Source organism: Propithecus coquereli, unplaced genomic scaffold, assembly GCF_000956105.1.
Source record: "Propithecus coquereli isolate 6110/MARCELLA unplaced genomic scaffold, Pcoq_1.0 Scaffold443, whole genome shotgun sequence".
In the NCBI taxonomy this organism is placed as follows: domain Eukaryota; kingdom Metazoa; phylum Chordata; class Mammalia; order Primates; family Indriidae; genus Propithecus; species Propithecus coquereli.
The window spans coordinates 1011641-1017787 of NW_012150208.1; the positions used below are offsets into that span (position 1 = coordinate 1011641).

At 44.0% G+C, this 6147-nt stretch overlaps 1 non-coding gene across 1 annotated transcript; it reads right to left on the reverse strand.

Annotated features, from left to right (window-relative positions):
- Nucleotides 1-5450: 5450 nt before the first annotated feature.
- Nucleotides 5451-5522, reverse strand: TRNAA-UGC. Its single transcript has one exon. It is a non-coding gene; the product is annotated as a tRNA-Ala (tRNA).
- Between the last annotated feature and the right edge of the window lie 625 nt (nt 5523-6147).

The window sequence follows — 6147 nt, forward strand, 5'->3', positions numbered from 1 at the left end:
AAGGAACCAAAGGGGAGCTTTATCCAGTCTTAAGCCTTGGAAGCCACAGTTCCTTTCCTCCTGCGAGTCTCACTACTTTTATTCGTTCTTCATTCCTTCCTTTTTTTTTTTAATTGCTAGACAGGACTGGTTTCACTACTCGCTTAGAGGTCACTCTCCATAGTTTGACAAACACTATTACCCTGGGCCATCAGAAAATTGGTATTTCGGGGAGGTATTGTTTCAAAAGTCTCCGCTCTAGGTAAGGCTCAGACACCTGGGCGGTAACTAGAAGTCTTGTAAAATTTATGGAAGACTTGCAGGTGTGGGTTTCCGTAGCGTAGTGGTTACCACGCTCGCCTAACACGCGAAGCATTGTCGGTTCGTAAACCAGCCGCGAACAACACGCAGAGGTTTTTCACGGTTTAGAGAGGTTTCTTCTTATCGGAATATTTGTTTAGTTCAGTCATTTGCCGCTGAATGTATGCAAATATATTTATATATTTTATTATAATTATCCATTCTCCTGTCTGTTCCGATCCATTACCAATTCTCTCCAACCTGCATATTCCAGATCCAGGGCCATATTGCAAAAAAGACAGTCTTATGTCACCACACACAGCCAGCCGCACGAGAATGCCACGCGATGACAGGTGGAATGTTAAAAAGTGCTGGAAGGAATGGGTAGGAAACGTATGGTGGCAGTTCAGGCTGAGGACAAGTGTTCACGGGAAAGGCAATTACTGGTGGCAATACCCCAGCACCTACAGCACGTCGGGGTGTCCCTGTGCCCGCGGAGGGAGCTAGCGTTGCCGTTTCCGGTCTACAGATGAAGCCACTGAAGCACAGACTCGTCACACAGGATGAGGAAACCTGGGCGGACGGAGCTAAAGGACAGAGAAAAGGAAAATAGGGCTCCGGGAGAAGTTCGCGAAACCCACGTGAAAACGCAGCGTGGGTTCGGCGCCCGGACTGCAGGCGACCGGGTGGAAGGCGGGGAGCACAGCGAGTCCCGGGACGACCCGCTGGGGACTCGGCCCCACCGCGGTCGCCGACCCACCGGCCCGCGGACTCCCGGGCCCGCGCCCCTGCCTGTGCCAGGCCCCGGCTGCTCTCGGGAGCCCCGCAGCGCGGCCGCCGCCGCTGCGTCCGCGGGTCGGCGGGACCATCAGCCTCGCTCTGCCCGGCCGTCACTCGCTGCGCGTCGGAACTGGGCCCGAGGGACGCCGCGGGAATTTCGGGGAGCCCTCTGCGGCGGTGGCCCGGGACCCCCGCACGGAGCTGCTAGCGGAGAGGCGTCCGGGGACTCACGCCCCGTGTGGCCCCAGGCAGTGCAGCCTGTTTCCACGCCTGGAAAATGGGTTCCAGCGTTCACACACTGGACGGGCACACTCAAGCACATGTGACCAGCGGCTTCTTTCCCTGCACTTCTGCCCGACTTGAAAGTCGAATAAATAAAACATCAAAGTGGCGAATCAAATTCTCTCTAAAGTTTCAACATCTAAAATGCAGACAGAGCATACCTAAAGATAGCCTAATGATGGCAAAACTTCTTAGGCCACTTGCATTAGCGTAACTTACACACATGCACACAAAAATCCCAATGTCGTGCCCATTTCTTAATCACTGCTCTTTCATGATGGTTATACAGAATTTACAGGTTGTACAGATCAGGAAGTCCGTGAACCAGCATGGAACTTAGTGGCGGTCATTGGAGAAAGGGCCAAGAGCTTCCCAAAGATCTTGGGGAAGAGGCCTTTGCGAGACGGAGCAGAGGGTTCAAAGTCCCTGGAGTAGACAAGCCTGGTGTATTCAAGAACAGAGGAAAGAAGGGGCCATCAGTGGGGTAAGGAGCCCTGGCTATGCTTCCTTGAATCTGCGTTTGATGACTCTGTCCACACCATTTGCTGTTTTGATTTCACAAATGGATTGAAAAATGAGTGGAGGACATCAGATCCGCAGTTTAGCGGATTCCCTGGCTAATGAGGCTGGCAGGAATAGGATCTCTGGGTAGAGCTGTTAAAGACAGATAAGTGAGGATTTAGCTTTATTCAGAAGATTACCAATAAACAATACACCCAGGATTTCTAAAAGTGATATGAGTTAGTGGTTAAAGCAGGGAGTCTGTAACAGTAAACAACTTTCCACTTCCAACTCTGTGACTTAATCTCTCAGTGCCTGTGTCTCCTCATCCACTAAACCAGGGTTCAGAAATATACAGTTTGTAATTGTAACTTGAAATGTCTAAAAGAATATCAGCAATAGCTTAGATGTTCAGAATGACTCCATGTGATAGCCTTAATTCATGAAGAAACCAGTGAAAGGGATTGTTCTTGTTATTTCAAGAATTGCTAGCTTTATAGAAAAACAACAATATTTGTGAATTGAATTTAAGGGCTTTAGAAAAACTAGGCCTTAATATTTACAACTCTGATAGACTGAATATTAGTCACAAAGCAAATATGTAGTCTTTTCTATATTCAAAAGCGTCCCCCACTCACCCTTAGATGTTAAACATCTCAAATGACAGTCATAAGCAGGGAGAGTTTCCCAAAATACCCCTTGATTCTCATCCAGTTGGTCCTGACACAGAATGGAAGACCAGGTCATTCTGGGTTATCCGTTTGGCCACTCTTCCTCTTGCAGGCAGTCCTCCAGAATTATGTTGCTGTGGCTGACATTTCAGTTTCCTCCTTGCCCCAAATTCACATTCCCCAGAACATCAGTATGTGACTGAGACCTGCTTTTTCTTTTTAATTTGGGGGACTTGTACCTTTGAACCAACATGATATACTATAAACAGCAATGAAATAATGAAGTGAGCATTTGATGACGTTGAGCCATCTCTCCTGAAGCTACACAGACCCTGGGAGAATGACTTTCTCAAGTTTAGTAAAGAGAAGCCTGTGACTGTTAAAGAAAGAGACACTGGAGTATTTTTAGACTAGTTAGATAGTAGCCATGGATATGTCAAACCTGGAGATAATCTTCTGTTTCAAACGGGGTTTTTAAGTGAAAACATTCAAGTGGATGATTGATTAATAATTTACATATAAATAATATGTAATCATTCTATAAACCACTTTACAAAACACATCTGTGATCTAATAATTTATATATGCCCCACATGATACCAAGACCAAATAAGAATCACATACAATTTTGATTCCTTATATCTAGTTGAATTCTTCCTGTCCAAGGAAGAAAATTTGCAGAGTAAGAAATAACTGAGTAAGCCTTTTCAATGATGCCATGGCTTTGCAAGTGAAGAGAACATGATAGCCTCCACAGAAACAGGCCCGAAAAGAGAAAAAAAAACCATGTTGCCATATAGAATTGGATTAGAAACCAAAAAGGAAGTTGACAGTGTAATCTTCAAAATCTTTTGAGTATGCCCTGTGAGGGGCAAAAGAAGGGTCCTTCTCTCTGCCAGATGATACCCTATAAGCCTTCCAATGGGTATTATACTGTAGGACAGGCAGTGAGGGATCCCAGCAATTTTAAGAGGGGAAGTCACATGTTTAGATTTGTTGTTAAAGCAGCCCATTGCTTCCAAAGCCATGAAGAAACAGACAATCTCATTCTTGGTTAGTAGGAGGTAATATCAGCCTATAGAATCCATAGTGGGGTGATTTACTTATTCCTATAAAATTACAATAGCAAATAAACCTGCACCCAGCAAATCTCGCTTCTGGGAATTAACCCCACAGATATAAGTGCAAAAGCGACAAATGACACTTGCTACATGCTTATCAACTGCAGCATTGATTGTAATAACAAAAGATTGGAAACAATATAAATGTTCATCAGTAAGTATCTGTTAAATAAACTATGATTCATCTACAGTAGAATATCGGGAAGCTGCAAAAAAAGATTATTTTCTATGTCTTGAAATGGAAAGATCTTCAAAAGATAATTTAGTTGTAATTACCTTTTGGGGTAAAATACTGGAAAATAAACTATACTTGCATCAAAATCTCTGGTACAAAAATTGTTACCTAAAGAGGGAGTTAAATGCTTTTCACTGAATATCTTTTTGACAGTGCAATTTTTGAAACATATGGTGTATAGCCTACTCAAAAAATGTTTTAAAAAACTCATTTTGTGGTGCAGCCTCTGTGGAAAATGGTATGACAATTTCTCAAAAACTTAAACATAAACATACCATATGACTCAGCAATTACACTCCTAGAACTATACACCAAAGAAGTGAAAGTCAGAACTCAGAACTTGAACAGATATTTCTACACCCATGTTCATAGCACAATAGCCATAAGGTGAAAGGAATGCAAGTGTCCATCAGCAGATGAATGGATAATGTGGGATATACATACAATGGAATATTAATCAGCTTTAAAAGGAAAGAAATTCTAACAAATGCTATAACATGGATAAACCTTGAAGACATTATGCTAAGTGAAATAAGACAGTCAAAAATAATAAATATTGTGTCATTCCTCTTGTACAAGGTACTTAGAGACAGAAAATATTAATAGAATGGTGCTCGCCAGGGGATGGGGAAAGAGGGAAATGGGGAATTAGCGCTTAGTGGGTACAGAGCTTCAGTTGGGAAAGAAGCAAAAGGTCTGGAGGTGAATGGTGTTGATGGTTGCAAAACAATGTGAATGTATTTAATGCCACAGAACAGTATGCAAACTTAAGAATGGTTAAAATGGGAAATTTTGTTATGTCTATTTCACGACAAGAAAAAAAAATTCGTTTTGTTACCAGATAAAAGATAGATTAAACAATGAACAAGAAATTACCCACAAACAAAACCCCAAATGAATGCACACACAAAGTTTCCAGGACAGGATTTCTTTGTTTTTCTAAAAGCCAGTCAGCCAATTAAGCTGTCCGGTATGACCAATCATTGGTAGATTTGGAAATAAAACGAGCTACCCCCAACGTGGGGGTCGAACCCACGACCCCGAGATTAAGAGTCTTATGCTCTAAGCCGACTGAACTACCCGGGCACCGTTTCAGCGAGTGGGGTGAGCAGAGGGGAGAGAGGCGGTGGTAAATAACGTTTCCTTTAAGATTAGATTCACGCTGGCTTCGGCTCCACCATTGGGGTTGGATGAATTTGGACTGCAATAGAACCAAGAAAGCGCCTTGGCAGCCCGGGAAATTCAAATTCTGCCATTCTTGCCTGACCGTCCCTCCCACGTACGTCCGTTTTTTGCTTGTATCTACCCTACCAGCGATCAAGCCTTTTTCCACCCGGGATGAAGCGCACGGCGCGAAGGAAAAACGTATGCATCCTGACGCTACTAGAGCACTCCACCTGCGGATTTTTACTCAGGAGGGAAAGACAACACGTAGGTATCGTAGGAGGGCGGTAGCTGCAGCGGAACTTTTCCAACCTGCGAAGGCTCTTGCCCCTGAGATTTTCCCTAGCACTCTGCAAATAAACTGGATTTCTAAATTAGAAAGGAGAAAAAATAAAAATGAAAAGTGTAAAAGGTAACTGGAGATGCCGGGGATCGAACCCGGGACCTCATACATGCAAAGCATGCGCTCTACCACTGAGCTACATCCCCGCTTGGGCTTCGTGTTTTCTCGTCACTCTCTTAGTTGATTTTTCTCGCAGGGTGGGGGAGCCAATGGCGTGAGTCCGGCGCAAGATGTGTTGCACGATCCTGCTCCACTGACTCCACACCAGCGAATCTTGACCACTGGGTGCCACCAGGGAGCACTGAGACTGGTGAAAATACCTGGGAGCCGCGGTGGAAAAAGGAGAGAGAATCATCAGGCACAATGCCCAAAATGAACTGTGATCTGAAAAAGGGAAGTAAAAACACTATGTGCAGCACGCAACGTTTTCTTTTTAAAAAGGAGAGGTTGAGGTAGTAAAATATAGAATATTTGAATAAAATAATCTAAAATTGTAAAGTTGATTGCTTGGAAAAGAACTGGACATAGGCTATGGGCCGACTTTTCACTATGAACTACTCATCTTACGAATTTTGAACCACATTTAAATCTGTTCAATCCAAGACAAGTTTCCTGAGCTTACCAAGAACTGCTCTAGAATCTGGAGGTTCAGATGTGAAACAACGGTTAACGGGCGATTTTGAACAGTGTGTGTGGGCAGGCTTCACTGACAACGTGACATTTGAAACAAGAGTTGAAGGAGGTGGGATGTGAGCCATGCAGGTCTGGGAG